This window comes from Panthera leo, chromosome A3 (assembly GCF_018350215.1).
Source record: "Panthera leo isolate Ple1 chromosome A3, P.leo_Ple1_pat1.1, whole genome shotgun sequence".
In the NCBI taxonomy this organism is placed as follows: domain Eukaryota; kingdom Metazoa; phylum Chordata; class Mammalia; order Carnivora; family Felidae; genus Panthera; species Panthera leo.
This window is the reverse complement of record NC_056681.1, coordinates 133,817,208-133,839,202: the sequence shown is the minus strand read 5'-3', so window position 1 is coordinate 133,839,202 and position 21,995 is coordinate 133,817,208. Positions and strand designations below refer to the sequence as shown.

Sequence of the window (21,995 nt, the reverse complement as noted above, 5' to 3'; positions counted from 1 at the left end):
CTCTCTCTCTCTCTCTCTCTTTCTGCCCCTCCCCACTGCTGGTGCTCTGTCTCTCAAAAATAAATAAATAAACCTCAAAATAAATAAATAAATAAATAAATAAATAAATAAATAAATAAATAAAATGGTCACTCTCTCACCTAAGAAGATCAAAACTGAATATTTGTTGTTTCCTAAAAAAAAAAAAAAAAAAAGCACATAGACTTGAAAGTTGCTAAGAGAGTACATCTTTAATGTTCTCACCACACAAAACAAATGTGATTATGTGAGGTGATGGATGTATTCACTAACCTTATTGTGGTAACTGTTTCCTGACACATACGTGGATCAGATCATCACCTTGTGCACTTGAAGCTTATGCGATGTTATAAGTCGATTTTATCTCCATAAAGCTGGGAAAAAGAAAACCCACAGCCTTCCTTTTCCTGCCCTGTGGCAAATACTGTTTGGCTGCTCTCCCACTGGCAAGTGTCTCTCATTGCCCGCTGTTCAAAGCCCAGTTGTGCTGAGCTGTGCAGAGCCACGGGCCTTCCAGGAGCGAGTCCTGATTATCCAAGCGGATGGTGGCAGGGCCCTTGCCCTGGACGGGGATCGGTGTAGGGACGGCCACGAGGCTGAATTCCAAACAACAATCCAAGGGGAGGGAGTCGCGGGGAGACTTCTGAGAAAGACTTCCTTCCTCTGAAAAGAAGCATCGCGGCAGGTGGGGCTACAGAAAACACAGAACTGAGTCTGGAGTCTCTTGACGAGAGACATTTATTTTTTGCTCCGGTGAGAGTCCTGAGCAGCTCCGAGTGCCCGGGACAGGGAGGGGGCCTCCTGCTCCGCACAGTTATCCGGACGCCCAGACACAGGCCAGCAGCGGCTACGCCAGCCTCAGCGCGGGCTTCCACAGCCCCCTGGGGGACACAGCCCAGTGAGCCACAGGGGGGGAAGCCCGGTCTACTTTCCTTGACGGCAGCTTCTAGAAGCACAACCCAATGACCCCGTGAGCAGCTGCATCGTGGCTGGCTGGCGGCTGTGAAAGCGCACAAGTAACTCTCCGCTGAGCTCCAGAACTCTCTGGCACCCCCCTGAACCAAGCTCGTGTTGGGGGAGGGCCAGGCGCGCAAACGGCACTCACATTCCTTTGGCTAAACCTAGTCACGTGGCCATTCCTGGCTGCAAGAGACGGTGAGCGATGGGGTCGAGCTGTGTGTCCAGAAAGAAAAGCAAACGGCTTTGGCACAAAATGCAAATACACAGTTCCAGGTCTCTGGTGACCAAGTGTTTCAAAACGGTGACACGGAACATTCGATCACGGGCAGGACCCTTCTAAGTGCAGACGTGATGCACCCTGGCGTGACCCCCTCTCTACAGCTACGCGGGTCGTACGCTGTGAATTCAGCTCGGGATGGAGCAGGTGTTGCTTACACGGTGGGTGACCCCAGCCGTTCGTTCCCTGACCCCTGGTGGGACCTACGGCCCGTGCCACGTTTTCCCGTGAACACCCTGCCATTCGAGGCTGTCTTTCTGTAACTCCTTGGGATCAGGAACCACACCACACACCTGACAGGCCTCACCTGAGGGCACTCGGGCACTTTGAGTGGCTCAAGTTGAGCGTCGCTTACTCAAATTATTCCAAACGGTCAGAGTAACCATTTCGCAGAGAAAAAGAAAGCTCGCGGATTTGAAGGGCTGATGGCGCTTTGAAGAAAGCAACCAAACTCAGTGTGGCAAATTGGGTTCAATTTGTGGCCTTTCCTTGACAGCGTCTCCTAAAACCGCAACCCAATGTCTCCACGAGCAGTTGCATTTTTATTGGATGAGAGCAGTAAACGTGCACAAAATCACCCTCCGCTGAAATCGAGAATTCTCTGGCACCACCTGAACCAAGTTCGCTCGTGCGTTTTAAAACAATTTGCGTTTGGCCCCGTGCCGTGTCGTTCTCGCCGGCATCACCCCCATGGTGCGAGCACGGGATCGCCGTAAACTGTACGCGCGCCCGTTGCCAGGATGGCCCGGAAGCTCCATCACGGCCTCCGCGGCTGGCATCGCAGCCGGGCCCAGAACACCCTGACTTCCCGCCAGCTCACCTAACAGCCGCAGCAGTGCTTTCCAGAAAGGGGTATGGTCAGGTCCGTGAACGGCTGCTTCTGAGCAGGGCGAGTCCAGAGGAGGGAACCGGCGGCAAAGGGAGGGCAGGGGCCACGGCAGGGCCACGGCAGGGCCACAGCAGGGCCACGGCAGGCTCCGAGCTTCCAGGAAAACACCTGGACCTCATCCACTCCTTACACGGCTTCCTTTCAAGCGCATCATTTCCTTGTTGGGGGGAGGGAAATGGCATTCGCAACTGTTTTGGGCTCTTCTGCCTAGCAAAGTGTGTCTGGCCCAGGGAAGCCGTGGTCCAAGCGCATGGCTGGGAGGAGAGTGGGTACGGAGGGTGGACAGGTAGCCCTCCTCCACTCCGCTGTGGAGAGAAGAGGGCGACAACAGTTCTGTCCGCATGCGGATGGCGAGCACCCTTCCCTGACCCCCTTCTTTTCCTCAGCACAAAGAGACCCCCACCTGCCCCACCTGGCATGGGCCCAGGGGGTCACACAACACAGCTCTTACATAAATTCATGCAAAGCTCGAAGAAGAGAGCGGTGAAAATGACCGTGGATCCATTTATCAGGTGAAAACACACACCCAGCCACACAGGTGCACACACACACATACACACACACTTGCACACACACACATACACACACAGCAGTTACAGGGCATCTATTACATGGCAGGGACAATAATAAGCCCCTGTTATAGATCATCTCCCTTATGATCCTGCAGGTGCTATGGTTATCCCCATTTGACAGGTGAGGAAACTAAGGTTTTTAGAGGTGAGGAGACCCATCCAAGTCCGAAGGTATTTAAGCAGCGGAGCTGGGAAGCCAGCACGGACTTAGCTGAACCTAGAGCCCATGCCTTTACCTGCTACTGTCTGCCAGCCGCAGGACCCCACAGGGACAATGGCTCTCCCAGGCTCAGGGCTCAGACTCACACAGGTCCCAGGCAAAGTCTGCAGCATCTGAGATGGGGTCATACATGTTCTGTAGAGAAAATTAGGGGAAAACAGAGTACTTTTTTTTTAATGTTTATTTAGCTTTGAGAGAGAGAGAAGGAAAGACAGAGGGGGAGAGGGAGAGGGGCAGAGAAAGAGGGAGACACAGAATCCAAAGCAGGCTCCAGGATCGGAGCTGTCAGCACAGAGCCCGACGCAGGGCTTGAACCCATGAACTTCGAGATCATGACCTGAGCGGAAGTCAGGCACCTAACCGACTGAGCCACCCAGGCGCCCCGAAAACAGACTACTTATAAAAGAGAAAAAAAATTCTAAGTTGTCTCATTGCGCAGGTATAGCCACTCTCCGTGTCTTGGTGGCATTCTTTCTAGTCTTTTTATGATGATACACACACACACATACACACACACATAAAAAATATATGCTATATATACATGCTTCTACATGATTGGCTCACACTATACTGATAATTCTATATGCAATAGCTTAAACGTAACATTCCAGAATAAACATCTTCCTATATCCTGAACTACTCTTCAATATGATTTTAATGGCTTCAAAATATTTTAAAATATATATGTACATATCAGAATATATTTAGCTATTCCTCTATTTTGGACATTAAGGTTGTTAGTTTCCAATTTTATACCTATGTCAGTGAGATTAAATTTTAGAATGAAATCCTCAAACATAGATCTTTACGAACACATCAAAAGAGTTCCTAGGAAGAAATTGCTAGGAGTTAAAATGCTGAGTAAAAGGCTGTGAACATTTTTAAGACTCTTGATCAATATTGCCAAGTTGCTCTCTAGGAAGGCATTACCACGTCATGCTACCTTTGTCGGTTGCTTCATGAGATCGGTTTGGATTTTACTTACGTACCTGGGAATTTTCAGCTGGCGAAGTGAGGACCTCACCTATTACTCTCTCCTCTGAACTCACACATCTGTACCCGTTTGCATCCGTGCACACGCAGGGACTGTGCTCTGTAACAAGGTGTCCAGTGTGGGGAGGACTGCAAGTACCTTCCCCGACCAGCCTGGGGGGCCACCCCAAGGAAGGGGACCCCAGAACTACTCCCTGGATGCATGGGGAGACACCGGGCAGCACATGTGCCTTGTTCATCCATCTCTGCAGGAAACTCAGCACCTGCTGTCCCCCTGAGGCCCGGAGATTTGGGGAGACCCCCGGAGGTAGCACTGTGCCCTGGACAGTGGCCTTCTGGAAGCTGACAATGACAGCAGTAAGATGCCAGCTTATTTGTTCGCAAGCGGCAGCCCTCGATGGCAGAGACGTCGGTGACCCCAAGTGACCTGGTTTGTGGGGGGACTTTGGGGAAATGCCAGAAATACTTGGGGGGCACTCTGGGAGGAGCCTCACGGTCTCGCTCAGGTAGCAGCTTTTGAGCCAGTTTGATATCCATCATTTTTATGAATTAATGTTCATAATTTTCCTCCATAATTTGGAAACATTTCCCTGGTTTTTCATGGCTGGAATGCATTCGCCCATTCATCCGCATACTAGAAGGCTGAGTTGCTGACCTTTGGATCATGGTGTCCTTACCTCCAGTAACCCTGGTAGGGAATGAAGGGCCGGGGGGCTGCCAGGGGCTCAGTTACCAGCTTGTAAACTCTGCCTCCCAGTCCACAGGCCTCAGTCCCAAACAGAATCTCTATCACAATGCTCTAACAGCTAGGACCCAGGGCTAGCTGTGAGCGGCATAATTCAGCAACTACAAGAACACTGAGATCGTCAGAGTAAATTACAGTCAGAGGGAGGACAAGTTTAGCAAAATTAAGAATACTGCTTTAATTTACACTTCCCTAAAAATATAATTGTTTATTTAAGAAAGCTTGTTGCCTTGTTAACAGAAATTAGCAGATGAAAATGTATTTCCACTCCAGAAATGTATTGGAAGGTTCACAAACCCAGCATTATATAATAGAGACAAAGTCTAATCGATTTTGACCTACGAAGGTGAGAAATCAAAGCACACAGCTTTTCCTTAAAGTTCAAGGCTTAAAGAGGGATGTTTAGAAGGGAGGTCCGAATTAACACAATTTGTATGCATTATCTGCCTGTGTTTTCTTCTGTAAACTCAATCAGCACTCACCCTATGCTCTTCCCCTGCATATCCAATGACCTAATAATAACAATAATAAATAGCTACCGAGCAAACATTATTACTAGAATGTCTTAGCTCATTTCATCCTTACGCCTCCGTGATGCAGGCAATATTATTATCCCCATTTCACACAGAAACAACTGAGACTCAGAGAAGTCAAATGGCCTACCCAGATTCAGATATTTGGTAACTTGCTCAAACCAGGCCTTGCCTAACTCCAAGGCTTATAGGCCTACACCCAAGCGTGCCAAGCATTTCCACCTACGAGGTTAAAGGTCACTGGATGCCTAGTCTCTTCGAGGTACTTTAGAAACCAGCAACCTCACCTCACAGGCCTCCCCATTATAACTGAGAAAACCACAGTCGGCAGAGAAGCCAGGGACAGGCCCAGGCAGTCAGGTACCCAAGCCTGGCTTCTGCCATTTTGAGTTAGCCTCACAGCAGAAACCCCCTCGGAAACTTTTTAAATGCTGATGCCCAGGCCTCGGCACCAGAGATTTTGATTCCATTGGCCCAGGGTAGGGCCTGGGCTTCTGCGTGCTTTTTTCAATCCTTGGAAGATTCTAATAGCCCACCGGGCAGAGGGCTAATTACTATCACACGCTTTTCTCATTCCTTACAAATGTGTGCTGAGTGGTCCCTCTTGCTGTGCCCCTGTCAGTGGTCAGCGACCCACTTCCTGCCCTCCAGGAGTTGCCAGGCGGGTGGCAGGCTGAGTGAGCCACACCCAATGTGAGGAGTTTCCCCGCTGGGGAGATCCAGGGCACGAGGGAGGTCACAGGGGTGAGATCTGGGCCACGTACTTTGGGGAGGAGTGGGGATCGTCAGGGAAGGATACATGGTGGGGGGGCACTTTAAGATGGTAAGAGTTAGCCGACGGGACAAGGGAGAAAAAGAAACCTATCTCCCCTGCTGCGTACCGCTAAGCAGGCAGAGAGAACACGGCCGGCTTCTGCCCCCCTCTGGGTCCCGCTGGGCGTGGGGAGGAAGGAACCTCTGCCCAGCGGCCCAGAGGACCTCCACGCACCAGCCCGATTGCCTCATAGATGAACGCCATCAGGCAAGACTCACAGAGTTCAATTTTCACTTCAGCTCTATGAAGCAAAATGAGGATCTGGGTGGAAACAGAATTGTTAGAGATTTTTCATTCTAATTGGGAAACTCACCCAGAGAGGCTACGAGAGCCCAGACAATCAGGCTCTTGCTCGGTAAGACCAGGCAGCCTTCCTACCCCGCTCGCCCCGTGGGGACAGATTAGACCCGGGAGGCCTAGTAGGGGTCACGGGAAGCCTCCGTTACACAGAGCAGCTCCCACGGTCGGTAAAGAACGGGATGACTTCCTATCAGCGTCTCAAGGTCCAAATCAATCACCTCCATTTCAATTCCCTTTTCTCATCAAACACCGGCGGCGAAAGGGCCCCGCCTCATCAGATTCCTGCGGCAATGGATGTTGAGACTACAGAAATTGAGAAATAGGTCACCCCGTGGGGTGGGAAGGTTGCTATGTGGTTTCATCTAACTAGGTTGCTGGAAAGCCCCCATGCCCACAATTAGCCCCTGAGTCACCAGATCACCGTGGAGCGGTAGATTTTCAGTACCCGAAACTCATTCTTGTGGATAAAGAGCATCGTGCAGGACGAGACAGACTCTGTTGTTAAAACATCCACTCAGTGAAGATTTCCTGAGAGCCTTCTAGACACGAGGGAAACGAGGCTCAGTAACACTCAGCCCCGGCCCCAGAGAAACTTACCTCCCAGTGGCTCTGACAGGAGCAAGCAGCAGGTCCTGCCCGCCATGGGGGAGGTCCCTGGGCCGCGTGAAGCTGGTGGCAGAGGTGGGCCTGCAGGCAGCCGAGACCTCAGAGCCATGACCCATGAGCAGAGCCGAGGTCTGTAGAGCGATTTGACCTTGCCGGGATCCCACCCCCGATGAGGTAAGAAAACAAAGACTCAGGTGATTGCACCCACCCTGAGGTCAGGCTCTAGAGCCTGTGTGCTTGCCCCCCCCCCCCCAAGACCTCTGCCTGGCTGTTTGGGGGCCACAAGGTATAGTGGGCTCACGAAAGGGCACAAGGTCCCCAGGCAGTGTTTGGAATGAAAGGAAAAGGTGTTAAGGATGGACTCCCGGTGAGAAGGAAACGGCTCTAAGGGACCTCAGAGGAAATACCCAGAAAAAGAGGAGGAAACCATCCACCTATTCGTTTTTTTCTGAATGGAAAAGGTAGGCTGGTCCTCAACAAGTTCATATTCCCAGGGGACTGGTCTGCAGGGCAGGTCTGAAACCACCGCCCGGGACGGAGGCCAAACCAGGGCTGACCAGGGACAAACTTGAGAGCTGATCAGACCGGGGGCTTCCTGGAGGAGGAAAACAGGAATACTTAGGAGCCAATGTCCCAAGCACAGGAGAACTCATGGCGTGGAGTGGGATTATTCCCTCGAAATAACTTCGGGGCATCCCAGATGTGGCACAAATCCAATGTATAAGTCAGCTTTGGGGAGGTAGTCTCAGAAAGATAAAAATGCCTTCGAATATGAAAAGGTACCTATAAGGGGTTTTCGTGAGGTCACATTTTAACCGGATCATGAAATATTGAGAAGTTCTGTTTTTATTTTTTAAAAAAAGCAAAACTCAGGAGGTGACATAGAAACATATCAAGTGATGTTTGCTTGTTAGTTCCATTAAAATGTCACCTGCCAGAGGAACGTATGCTCTGTAATTACATCCGTGCTCTGTGTATGCTCAATATCATCTACATGCATCCGATGGTCTCTTCTCCTTCAAGTCCTCAACCATCTGAGAGAAGTAAGCTTTAGCAAGTCAAATCAGAGCTTAAAGAAACGAGGCTTGGGCTCGGAGATAAATAGTATCATTGCCACCGATTTCATTGTTTCAAATACAAGATTTTATTTTGAGAAGAAAGTTTAATTAACCAGAGGTGGATCACTAAATTCTTTGACTTTAAAACTGCACTTTCTGCAAGATTTCACCTGCGAAATTCACAGCCTTTAATTACTGCCTCACGTCTTAAAAGGGAGACTCTTTCTTCTGAATGGCTAATAACGTTATTATACGAGGTAATTATAGATCAGGTGTCTGGTCAATAACACCAAAATGCATGGACTGCATCGTCCTGATTTTTGAGCTTGGAAAGCAATTTGCTAAAGAAACATTTTCTCCCCCAAAACAGTGTTGATGTTTTGGATTTTTGTTTTTGTTTTTTTTTTTTTTTCCTGCTCTTTTTTCTTTTTAAGGGGCGGCAGGGGGGGGGTGGGGAAGGGGGAGAAACATTTAGAAATCAGACCTTTACTGGATGAATTTCTTCACTTCCCAGAAAGCAAGAAAACAATTGTTTCCTGTAATTGGACAGTTTGATTGGAGGCAGGTGGTGCTGAGCCGAGGCAACCAGAGCCACAAAGCCAATTTTGGCTTCAAGCACATTTCCTTTCCTTCTCAGCTCCAGCAGCACAACATGTAAATTGGCTCTACAGAAGCTGACTATGAATTTAGTTCCCATTTTCTGTAACAAGCACCTTATCAGCCATGAAGAGTTTCAGCAATCGGGGACAGCGTGCAGATCTGACACGATTATAAAGCTGCCTCGAGATACCCCAGCATTAATTTCTCAAACGTGTTCTTGCTGCCACAAACCAGGAATTTATGAGCAGTTCTGGAAACATCGTGTGCCATCCTTTTAAAATACAGTTGATAGTTTTCTTTTTCTGGGTTCACTGGCCTTCACGTGGCTCAAGTTACGTTATCTAGGGTTAATGTTGGCTTTCAGTATTTTTGAGTCACAGACCAAATCAACATGGCACCACAGATAATGAGGCACCAACCAGTCCTGAGAAGGGGCCAGAATCGGAGGCATGGGGAATGGGGGGGCGGGGGGTTAGGGGGGGTTACCATTTGTTCTTCCCCTTGCTGTTTTTCATCCGAAGGTCTCTGAGCCTTTTCCTTATTTGTCTTCCCAAGTGCTGGCTCATTTGTCTTACTCCCTTGTATGGCAGCTGACACTCAATAGTCCTCTTTCACGGATGGAGAAGCTGAGACCCGAAGAAGTTAATCACTTCAGCCACGGTCACTCAGTAAGTCAAGAGCAGAGAAGAGCGGCCCAAACACTAACTTCCCAGCCCCCTGCCCCAAGTACACGTGTCTCTATTAATTTCCTACTGTAAGTCCGTAATACAAGACAGTCATTTTTAGGACACTTGCGAGAGAGTCAGGAAAGGCGCGTGGAAATGTATCTGATAATTTTATCAAATTATTGTCCTTTGTACACGCTGAGTATCAAATCAGTTGCTTCAAAGGTCCAGCATATTTTATTACTAATTTTGGTCCATGCTTCATTTGTTTTAATGTTAACCGAAGGTTTGCTTACGTTTTGAGCTCCTTATTTATTTTCAGAACTTGAAAACAATCTTTTCTAATCCCATGTGGATTAATGGCTAAAATAACCGCACTCTCAGAGAAATTCTACCTGTCAACCTCCGTACCTGTATAAAATTATTTTACCAAAAACAGATTGTGGAGTTTGCTGAGAGCCTCAGAATTGCAACACTCCATCTTCCAAGGTGATTGCATCAAAGGAAATACCACCAAGTTTTCCCTTCCAGGCCAGTAGATACCTGTGGTTCAAAATCCTCCTTAATGACGGTCTCAGCATCTACACGCCAAAGGTTCCAGCACCAACAGTGGGTCTCCTCCAGCGATGGGACACCTTTCCTTTTAATCTTTGGCTGAAGGTCTTCTCTAAAGACACATCCGTACGGCATCTCTGGGAGACGACATCTCTCCCAGCCCGTCCAAGCAAGAGCTCTCCCGCCCTTTTCTGTTTGCCTTTTCTGATCGCCCACTTCTGCCCCCAAGTTCACAGCGTCACGTCACCCCTACCCCAGGGGCTGCCGGTGGCAAGCAGGGCACAGAGCAAGTGTGCACACAAATACTGTGTGCAGTTTCTTAAAGGGATTGCACGCTGATTAAACCTGTCAGAAGGCAGATTGGGTTTGCCCAAGGAGAGCCGGTTGATAGCTAACTCAGAAATCTTGGCAACACTACAGAACCAATATTTTTACAGAGGTGGCACCGTCTTGAACAATGTCCTCAGTGTGCAGGACACAGGCAGCCAGTCTATCGGTATCCAGTAAGGGTGACTTTTTCTTTCACCTCTTCTGAACAAACAGGCTGATGAAGGAGCTGGGCGGGGGGACGGTGTTGGCAGTGAGAAGAGCTGCACAGGACACAGTGGGCGACGGGAAAGCCATGTCAACGCTCTCTCAGTAGATGCAGCTACCGCCCTGGACTCACGCAAAGCCAGCCAAGCCAGGTTCAAACAGGTTGCAGCCATCAGCTGAAGCCAGCCCCACAGCCCTGTTTGCTTTTCCTAGCGTGTGCAGAAACAGCCACACAGACGATAGTTTAACCAGGTAAAGCCAGAAGCACACGGCATTTCTCCCCAACCAGACCCACGCAGGCCATGGCATCCTCGGTCCCTGCACCTGACTGACAGGTGCCTCCCCCTTCCCTTCCTCCCTGGCCTCAGCACCCATTCCCCCCATAGGGACTTTAGCACTCTGTCCCTAAATTCTCTTCTTCGTACGATATCGTTTTCTTCCCAAAGCCCGTATCTTTTCCCCAAAAACAACACCAACAAATATATTCAAGCTTTTGACCACCGACCCATAACGTCATCAGAACTGGGTGGTTCAGCTGGGCTTGGGTGGAAACAGTGAACAGCACCCCCACACGCATACACAGACACACACACACACACACACACACACACACACACACAACTCTGGAGGTCAGGAGTGAGCTGAGGAGCAACCCATGCCCAGGGGGCCCTGGGCTAAGACAGCAAGGCCAAACAGGCCATCAGTGCCACCAACAGACTCCCCCTACCACCAACTGGGAGCATAAGACGACACAAATTTATTCTTTCACAGTTCTGAGGGAAAGAAGTCCAGAATGAAGGTCAACAGTGCGACGACCCCCTGAAACGTGCAGCAGAGGATCCTTCCTTGCCTCTTCAGGCTTCCGGGGGTTGGCCATCCATCCCCAGTGCTGTGGACTGAGCACTGACGTCCCCCTCAAATCCACACATTGAACCCCTAGCCCGAGTGTGATGATATTTGGAGGCAGGGCCTTGGGGGTACCGCCCTCATGAACAGGATCGGTGTCCTTAGGGGACAAGGCCAGCCAGCTAGCTCACTCTCTCTCTGCCCTGCAAGGATGCACGAGGAGACAGGGCCAGCCAGAAGAGGGCCCTCACCAGCACCTGAGCATGCTGGCACCCCGGTCTTGGACTTCCAGCCCCAGAACCGTGGGAAATCAACCTCTGTTGTGGACAAGCCACACAGTTTATGGTGTTTCATGAGAGCAGCCCGAGCGAGCTAAGACACGCTTGGCGTTCCTTGGCCAGAAACTGAAACACCGGAGTCTCCTTCTCCATGGTCATGTGGCCACCTCCCCTCATGTCCGTGTCTTCTCTTCTTCTTATAAGGGCACCAGTCATACTGGGTCAGGGGCCCACCCGGGTTCCGCGTGACCTCATCGTAACTAATTACACCTACAAAGACCGTATTTCCAAATCAGGGTCACATTCTGAGGTACTGAGGGGCTAGGGCTTCAACATATCTTTTGGGGGCACGCGAGGCAACCCATAACGGTCACCAAAACCTTTCAGTTCCTGCTCTTTGCTCAGAGAATGAAGTCCACACCCCAGTCTTTCTTCCAGGCCCCCCATGAGCTGTCACCACACTGTCGTAATGCACCAGCCCAAGGGTCCCCCACACCCCCGGCCCATGTCCACCTCTGCACTTTGCCCATGCTGTTCCTTCCTCCAGGAGAGCCCTTCCCATTCTCACAGCATCCAGTTTAAATGCCCCCCCCCCCAGCTTCTTTGTGTGGCCTCCATTGCAAAGAAACCGAGATCCACGTCCCTAACCTTTATTCCTCATAAGGGACTCAGCTGCCTTCTACTTTATGTCAGAATAATGAATAATTTTATTTCTCTTAGTGTTTTGCAAGCTCTTCAGAGCTTTTCCTTTCCCCCATGGCCCCTGTCAAGTAGCAGACACTCCATAAATGTTCAACAAAGTGGAGGGACCTCACACATACTTAACCGAACCTATCAGCAGACATTAACACTTCCTGCTCCTTAGATGAAAGAAGATGCAGACAGGACGTGGTAGAGATGGGAAGACCTGAAGAACCAGGGACAGTCTCGCTTGGCCGACACCCACGCTTACTGTGTAGAACCGTCGGCTCGACAGCGACTGGCCGTCATAACTGAGCCCAGGAGAGATAACCCTGAGCGCAGGCGGCCGGCGCTGGGCCCTGTGAGCCCTCTGAGATTCACAAATCACCTGCAGGATTTCTGCAGAAGTCACTCACTCGGCCTCCACTGCCCACCTTCCTGCAAGGAACCCGCTGGGCACGGAAACAGCCGATCGTGCTGTTGACACACAGGAGCCCGGGACAGTGCCTTGGACAGGTTGGGAGCGCTGAAAACTGTGGACTGACCATGACCACGGGGGCGGGGGGGGGGGGGGGGGGGGTGGAATGAGACAGTCCTCCAGACCATTAGCACTTACTGGGGACCAGCTTCTGGCCAATGGCTCCAGTCCGCCACTCAGGGAAGGGCAAATGCTGAGCCACAGAGGGAATGGCTGACCCCCCACGGGGAGGTTGCTCCCCGGACCTAGAACGCGTGAGGAAGTCTCCACCACGTGGCAGCCGGAGGGGGGGCTGGAGAACGGGGAGTTGTGTTTCTGTCCCAGAACCCCTTGCTGGCCCGCTGCACCGAGCCATCCGCTTCTTCGTCTTGTGTCCATTTCCTCAGGGAAATGGCTGAGCGTGTGTGTGTCAAGCCCCTAGCACAGCTCGTGCTGCGTGGCTGGTGCTCAGCAGGTGACAGTCAGCAGGAGGACCGTCACCCCTTCCAGTGGCCGCGGTCAAGCCAAAGTTTTCAGCGCTCCCGACCTGTCCGACGTGCTGTCTTGGGCTCCTGTGGCGTGAACAGAAGCGGGGAGCACACACAGCGGGTGTTGGCGGTCCCATCCCTGTACCCCCTCCAGAGCCCCCCACCCCCGTCCCCAGTAACCTCACCACTCAGACTTCTTACCTGATGCTGCTCAATCATAAGTCGTCCCCTACTGCTGTTGACTTTTGATGGGAATAGATCTTCCTCCCCAAATAGAAAGCAGGGCTTTGGCATCAGGGCAGGACCTGGTTCGCATGCTTTGCTATCGGCTGTGATGGAAGGTCAGGGAAGGTCCCCCACGTCTGCCCCTCCCCTGACCAGGATCCTAACCACAGGAAACATGCCCCACTCCGACCACCGCGCCCACCATCCCTCTGTTTAGTGTGGCGGATTTCAAGCCGAGTCCTCAACACAGTGAACGTCCTTATCAGGCAGGAGGCAGACGACAAGAGGGCTGCAGAAGCCCCCCTGCTGCCCTCGAGAGCCCGGAGCGATCCCCCAGCCCTTGGGCAGGGATTCTCCCCTGCACTGTCCTTGTGCCATCGTGCTGGGGGGAGGGGCCGTATCACAGTATCCTTCTCATGCCTTAGCCCACCACGAGGCTATCTGAGGCCCCAGTGGGGTGTCTCCCACCCACGGAGGCAGATTATTCCATTTTTAGTTCTCACTGTTGGAAAGGAAATACGACTTACTGAGCCCCTAGTGTGTGCCAGTGAGTCTAGGTGCCTCCAAGTATATTTTCTCCTTAATCTGTACAAGTACCTTGTGAGTTACACGTTGCCTTACCCTCTCCAACTGAAGATAAAGGGAGACTCGGAAGAATTAAGGCAGCCCCAGGCTCCCACGGATGCGTGATGCCGTTGGAATGCGAGCTGGCCCAAGCACATTTCTCGGCTTTACTCCACATTTACCATTGATCTCATTATTAATAGGGCCCCTCATTTCTATTGTGCTAAATTTCTCCGTGAGCTATTTTCCGCCCTCTAACCTCCCTTCCACGTCTTAGCCCACCAATCACCGTTTTAATCCCTTTCTGTATCGATCTTCCTTCAGACGTTCGGAAGTCGTCGGCCTGTGCCTCTGACCCAGACCTGCTTCCGGGGCCTGGCCCAGATGAACGTTATTTGGAGGCTTCCAGACCGGGGCCCGACAACTCCAGCTCCCTAATGCAGAACTCCCTGGAAGCCAGGCACACCACACACGCTGCCGTGCCCTTTCTTCCGCCGCAGGTGCACAGAGGAGTGGTTAGGACCGTGCATCCCAGCATCGATGGCCTGCTGTCTGCCTTTTACCAGCTGTGTGATCTGGCCCAAGCCACTTGGCATCTCTCAGCTTCGGATCCTCGCCTGTAAAACGGCGACGTGTGGTCCCTAACCCGCGGGCTTCTTTAGAGCACAGGGTTTCAGCGTGCAAGCCCAGGGCCTGGCACGTGGAGTGCCCTCCATACACGCACTTACTGATATTTTTCTTTAACGCTGGGGCAAGCCACAGCACCTGTGCGTTTTTACAGACGGCCAAGTGTAGTCCCAGAAGGACAGGAGAAAGAGACACCTAGTTGGTTCCCCATCCTCGATAGCACAGACCCAAAAGGGGAAGCCCTTTTCCCCCTGATGGTCAGCGCACGCTCTGACTTGAGAAAGCCCCGCTCCCGGCACGGGAGTCCGCCGAGATGGGAAGATGTGTTCGAGCAGCGAAGCAGCTTCCTTCCGGATACGGAGAGTGCCGCACGTTCTCAGCACAGCTGCAGCAGGAGAATTTGCCACCCCCTTTGGATCTGGGAGAGAGGTTTTCCTGGGCCCGAGGAGTCCTGGCTGCACCCCCCCCCTGGCCCCGCCCCGCCTTGGACCAGGCAGCATCTCTGTCCCCTGAGGCACCCAGCCCCAGGGCCCAGCCCCCGCCCCGTCCCCCAGAGCCCACCTGCCTGCCAAGTGGCAGCCTTGAGAGCCAGAGCCCCTAAGAGCCAGGGCTGAGCCTTTGAGTCCTCACGTCCCCACCACAAGTGCACACTGCATAAAGGAGCACACAGGAAAGAAGGGAAGCTGAAGAGGGATGAGGGTGGGAAATGAACTCGTTCCCCAGGTGTGTATTCCCTTTGTGCAGTGACCCTCTGCTGGCCTCGTCCCTTCCTATGACCTGTCCCTCACCAACCGGGGGCTGCAATTCAGCATGTGTTTCTTCGAGTTCTTCCTTTGCCTCTGCAGCTTTGGGAAGAGACTTCTGGGGATGGTTCTGATGTTGATCTATCTAACCAGAAAAAAGAAGTTACACTGCTCACTTCCGAGTGCTTCTGGACGTGATCCTTTGGCAAACAGAGCGTTGGAAGCCACGAGTAACAGAACAGTGAGGCTGTGTACTCAGGCCAGGGAGCAAACCGCAAACTGAGTCATAGAACTGGAACACACGAGAAGCTGTGGCTCAGATTCCACCCAGGCGGAGGAGGTGGACAGGAAAGTACAGCATTCTTAGGACTAACCTCCTAAGCCCCAAGTATTACACCTGAGCCCCGGGTGCTACACACTATCATGTCCACTTTACAAATGGGGAAACTGAGGCCAAGAGAGGTTAAGTGATTGACCACAGTCCCTTGCAAGTAAGTAGCAAAGCCAGGATTCAACCCCCCCTGCCCCTGCATTTCCCCTCCTGTGGGGTAAGCGGCCCTGCAGAAGCTGTGTAGACCTCAGACCTCCCAGGCTGTCTGCCTGAGCCTCTTGCCCTACTGCTGGGAGCCCACGCGGACACAGTGCTCTGAAAAATTGTTAGTGGCCATCTGTATCAAAGGCTCTGAAAAAGATACACTCGTATGCTTTGGTCCGTTAAGTCCCTTCCGGGAATCCATCCAAATGAAATACCCCAGAATATGGAAATAAAGCTTTATGTACAAAGATGTTCATTGCTTCGTTATTTATTAAGAATACACTGTATTCTGAAAAACTGAAAACACCTAAATGTCCAACAGTAGGGAAACAGCGATGTACATTAAATTATGTTTTATATGCATTTATTTAAAAGATGCTAGTTGGAAAAAGACAGTGAAAATGTGGGAAAACACATTTAATTTTAAATGAGAGCAAGAGGCTACGAAACTGGATATATATTCTTTTTCTTTTTTTTTTTTTTTGTTTTGTTTTGTTCTTATATTCTTTTTCTACAACTGTTTTTAAAACCACTTGTAGGGGTGCCTGGGTGGCTCAGTCGGTTAAGCGTGCGACTTCAGCTCAGGTCACGATCTCACGGTTTGTGGGTTCAAGCCCCGCGTCGGGCTCTGTGCCTACAGCTCAGAGCCTGGAGCCTGCTTCAGATTCTGTGTCTCAGTCTCTCTCTTTGCCCCTCCCCTGCTCATGCTCTCTCTCTGTCTCAAAAATAAATAAAAACATTTTAAAAAGTTAAAAAAAAAACCCACTTGTTGAGGGGCACCTGGGTGGCTCAGTCAGTTAAGCGTCCGACTCTTGATTTTGGCTCAGGTCATGATCTCTAGGTTTTTGAGTTCGAGCCTTGCATCATGCTCTACACTGACAGCAGGGAGCCTGCTTGGGATTCTCTCTCTCCTTCTCTCTCTGCCCCTACCCCCCCCCCAAATAAATAAATGAACTTAAAAAAATAAATAAAAATAAAACCACTTGTTGTTGAGCACTAAAAGGTCAGAGGAACAAAATGGAAAATGAGAGAAATTTGGATCCTGTCTACCAAGGCCTACAGCCAGGAGACAATTGCAACCAGGTAAGAAAATTACTGTGTAGGAGAAACCAGACCAGAACAAGACGTACCAAAGCATAAAGTAGCAAACTTCTGGTTGGGGAAATACAAGCAATTTCTTTTTCTTCTCTTCTCTTTACTCTTTTTGCATTTTAAAATTTGCAGCGATGAGTACGACTTGTTTAATTAGACATGCACTTCATTGTTCAAAGACCTGTGCTCCCTGTTCTACCTCCCGCCAGCCCCACGCCCGTGGCTCTCTGGATGAACCCTGATGCCCCGCTGTGACGGTCCCAAGTCAGGGACCAAGCCCCCCAGGTCACGGGCATTGGGTCGAACGAAGGGGTTCGGCTTTGCCACAAACAGGTGAATTCCAGCTCTGCCCATTCTCTGGCTGTGTGACTCTGGGCACGTGGGTCCCCAAACCCCTGTGCCCCTCCACGTCCTCTCTGCAATATGACAAGCCCTGCAGAGCTGTGTAGGCCCCGCAGACAAGCACGCGCAGTGGGCTCCCAATTATCGGAGGCTACAGTTTGCAGAACCTAGTTGAACCCAGGTCATGGTCGGCAGCTGCCTTCCATGGTCAGCTCCACTGGTCTTGCTTCCTTCTGACACCGGTCACGAAGCCCGTTCTTTAGAAAGTCCGGGCTGAAGCCAGGCTGGTCTGGGAGGCGTTCAGCAGCCACAGAGTCACCCGGCACCTTCCGTGGGAGGCAGCAGAGCGCATCCTGCCCGGCCCCCGCCTCTGCGGCCCTCACCTGGGCGCACCTGGAGAGAGCCCCGTGAGACTGGCGCCCGGGCTTCTGCGGGACACAGACAATGCCGGTGATGAGGGTCATTTTCAGATGAGTCGAGATAAGCGTGTGTGTTTCTCTGACCTTGGCTGTCGTTCTCTCACAATGGGCGGATGATAACGTCTGTTTCTAAAAACGCTGCAGACAGCCAAGAATGAGCCTTACAAACAAGCAATTGCTTTCAGAGGAGACTTCTGGAGCTCCCCCGGGTTGTTGTCTCCGCTGCAGGCATTTTTGAAACTGAAGAGAAGTTTTATTCCTTTTCTGCTCCCCACACGGAGTACGATCCGGGGTAAAAATCGCGAGTGGCGCTCGAGGGATGGGTGGTCCAGGAGCAGCCCCGCCTGGGCACCCCACGCTTCCCCCGGCCCGAGGGTCCCACCTGCGGGGTGCGGGGCCCGGACAGGTGATGCCGCGTGTGCGCCGGCCCCACCGACGGGACCGGGAGGGCCGCTCATTCCACCGAGGCCGGCCGGCCTTGGCCGTGGAAGACCGTTTCCGACCTTTCTCCCTGCTCCTTCGACACCACTTACTGGGTCGCTGTGCTTTCTGTGTCTCACATCTGGACAAAACTGGCTAAGACGAAGCCGGAGGGCAGCGTGCTGGCGGTGAGGAGGGAGGGCGCGGAGGGTGTCCCCTGAACACACACACATGTCAGCTCAAGACCTCAGTCTCGTTTGCTCAGCGCCCAGCTAACCGCAACCACGGATCGTGCGAGGGTCTGCCGTAACCCGCAGCGGGGAACGAGGTTTCCCTACACGGCCGTTTCCATCTGTACGTACGGCGTCCTCTCGTCTGGTTAGCCAGCCAGAGCCGCCGCAGCTCAGCACCACGCCCTGGGCCCTTCCAACCACAGAGGTCCGGCTCTCACAGGTCCGGGGGCTGGCAGTCCACGATCGACGTGTGGGGAGGGATGGTTTCTCCCAAGGCCTCTCTTCGTGGCTTGCAGATGGCCATGTTCTCACGGTGTCCTCACAGGGTCGGCCCTCTGTGTGTGCCTGTGTCCCCATCGCCTCTTCTGACGTGGTCACCGGTCCTACCGGACAAGGGCCCGTTCAGAGGACCTCGTTTTACCGTCATCTTCTCTTTAAAAACTCACTCTCCAAATACAGTCACATTCTGAGGTACTGGGAGCGAGGACCTCAGCATATGAACGTGGGGTACACAAATCAGACCATAATATCACCCCAACTGTTGTTTTACAGACGAGAAAGCCCAGGCTTTTCCTAGATCTCACAGCAAATTGGTGTTAGAGGCCAGAGTCCAGTGCTCGCCCTGAGCCTGTAGCCTCTGCCCCTCCCACCACCTTTTTAGACGTGCTCTCTCTCCTCTCCACGGCCCTGTAAATTGAACTGGAGCCTGAAGAAAGTTCCCACTCGTTTGCAGAAGAGCTTTGGGTTGGAAGACAAAAGGCTCATGGGTCAGACTCCCTGCCCAGCTCCAGTCTCTGGCAAGCCACGTGCTTAAAGCTCGCCAAGCCTCAATATCCTCACCTGTAAAATGGGGAAGTTAATACTAAATCCCTAAGTCGCGAAGTCTGCACCAGTAAGCACCTCGGGGCGAGGACAAGGGGCAAACAGAAACGGCCCCGCCACATGGAGGCTACCTGAGGACACACACTGTACATGCCTCGGAAGTTTAATTTTACAGCCATAATTTAATTTAAATCACAGGTATAAGTCCTCTGCCTGAGACCGCCTCCACACCAAACTCCACCGGCCTCTTTGAATGTCTATGAGTTTGTGAAGGAAAACAGATCGCAGTTCTTCTAGAGGGTTCAAGACCACAGAGGCACCCCTGACGCAGACAGACACGCCCCTCGATAGGTCCGGCCAGCCAGCCGGCTTTCACTGTCCTCTGCAGGAGTGTCCTCCTGAGTGGACGGACGGGTGCAGGTGAGGCCACCCTGCATTCCAGAAGAAAGAGAGAGAAGCCCCAAGGTTCCAGATCCCGGCGCCATTTTTGTTCATGATGTAAACACTCCACCTGTGGACTCCCAGCTGCTCACCCATAAAATCAGAAAAGAGAAGGCAAACGTGTGCCACTCCTCAAGCTGGTAGGGCAAGGAAGAAAGGACGTTGCCTTCCGGACAGGGAGACCCCACTCGTAAGCCTCTCTGCATCTTGACTGACTGACTGGGGGCAAGTGCCATAGCCACTCCCGGGATTACTTTCTCCAGGTGCAAAGGAAGTTCATCAGGCACTTGACCGTGGGATCGTTTCTAACAACTCCTTACGTAAGTGAACATTATGCAGAGTCGTAGTGAGCCTCTACGTATCATGTTAGCTTCCTCCGTATGTCCTGACAAGCAGGTCACATAGGCAAGGTCTTCTCCGCTCTAGCTCCCGCAGATATTCCAAGACCGCCTCAGGTGTGCGAAGTGCCTCACGGCGCCCATCGTTTAATAGGCGGCCAACACGCGTCCCTGGGACAGCACGTTGCCTCCCTGAATACTCAGACCCGGAGAGGTTAAGTGACCTGCCACGGGGACTCTTCACCTAGGTCTGCTGACCAGATCAGCACTGTCTCCACGGCACACAGACAAAGCTTTGTTCCCCCTGTGGAAAGTTCAGGGACCTGCACTGCACGAGAGCCACCCTAAAATGTCCCCGCCAGGCATTGAACTTGCCTTCAGACTCCTTGGCTAACCAAGGCTTCCAAAGTTCTCCTGGAAGGGCGTTTGATGTGATCCCTTGCATTCTGCTGGCTCGGCTCTCATTTCCTTCTTTGAACCTAAATGCTTCCAACCTTATTGAAATTTTAAAAAGGAAGGAAGGAAGGTCGTTATATTTTTAAATCCTCCGTTTGTACCTTGAGGTTCTATTTTCCCGTTTCATTAATGAGATGGGAGGACCAACTCCTGGTTTCAAGACTTGAGCGCTCCCTTCAGCCTGGAGCCAGTCAGAGAAATCCACCTGCCCCAAAAGGTCCCACGGCCCCCTCTCACCCTCCTTGTGAGCATCAGGAGGCCAGGCAGGTGGGGTCTGCCCTGCAGAGAGGGCAGGGAGCCGGCAGAAGTCCCTTCTGGTCTGCATTCCACTAGGTGAGTCAGGCCGAGCCCCACTCTTGCCTCTGCCGTCACAGGAATGGGTACGCGGCGTGATGTTTATAGTTCCTTTTCCTCTCTTTGGTGAGGCTTCTGAGAAAGGCGGCTCTACCTCTGGTAGGTGCGATCCTTCACACGGGCTCACCTGCTGCTGTGGGGGTCGGGTCCCGGGACCGTGCACATACCAGCCGACCCTGGCTCTCCCCCGCCTACGAGGACAGACCCATCCGACTCCTCTGGGGCCAGGAACGCAGCAGCCGGGCACTGCTGGTGTTTCCTCAAAGGTTTGGTACTTGAGACTCGTGGCTAAATTCAGTAATAACACCACAATTTCACCAAAAAGCATTACAGTGATTACTGGGTTATATTAGGAGCTTATTTAAGATAACATCTTATTTGCACAATGTAGTTCAAATAGATGGTTAGTGCAGTCAGTGCGATTGTTAAACTCCTTATGTACATTAGCATAATCACTCTGGAAGTGCGTGCCACTTTTAAACATATGAACAGTTAAAACCGAAAGCATAAATATATGTCTTTTAAGGTGGTGGCACAGTTAGAATAAGAGCGTTTAGGTTTATATGTAAACAGGAATTTAGCTGTCTCTTTAGCAGTACAGTAGGTTGTAAAACTCTCCCCCAGACAGCTCCCTTAAAGAAGCCAAATCTGCTGTCCCAAACTGCTGTGTTTTATTAATAATAGTTTCTGCGTATCAAATACCTTCTGTATGCCAGGCGCCGTGCTCGGCGCGTTCCGCAAATATCTCATGTGGTTTACCTCTCTCTGCACTGAGAGCCGTAAATATTTTTATCCCCACTGGAAAGAAGATAAAATTGAGGCTCTAAGAGTTTAAACGGCCTGAGGCCACACAGCCAGAATTTTCCGGGCGCTCTCCACGCCTCACTGCTCCTCCTGTCACCAAACGTGGAGTGTCCGGTGGGTTCCAGACAACGAGTAGAACGTAAGGATGCGCCTCGGGGTCTTGACTGGTCCCCCGCAGGGGCTCTGAGTGGCTAGAGAGCACAGAAGGAAACCAAAGCCGAGGCCTGAGCCAGCAAGAGGCCTCCTGCACCACCTCGGCCTCTTTTCCTAAGAGCCCGGCAGCTGGGCAGGGGCTGGGGGACCTCAGACACTGCAAACCCACTGGGGCCTCTGCGCACATTAGAACTTCCGCAAACCCTCCAGATGCCTCAGCCCTGCCGTCACCCACAATCACGGCACCCTGAGAGTGCACGGGGGCTCTTTCCCAGCTGAGAACCATCACTCTTTCGTGGCCCTTGTCATCGCCCCGGCACATGGCTTTCTGTGCTGGC

At 51.9% G+C, this 21,995-nt stretch overlaps 1 long non-coding RNA gene across 1 annotated transcript in view; it reads right to left on the bottom strand.

Annotated features, from left to right (window-relative positions):
- Positions 1–2,845: 2,845 nt before the first annotated feature.
- Positions 2,846–21,995, bottom strand: part of LOC122216644 — a 49,115-nt gene continuing 29,965 nt past the window's right edge. Inside the window, exon 4 of the long non-coding RNA XR_006201007.1 lies at positions 2,846–3,071. This is a non-coding gene — a long non-coding RNA (uncharacterized LOC122216644). The remainder of the gene's footprint in view (positions 3,072–21,995) is intronic.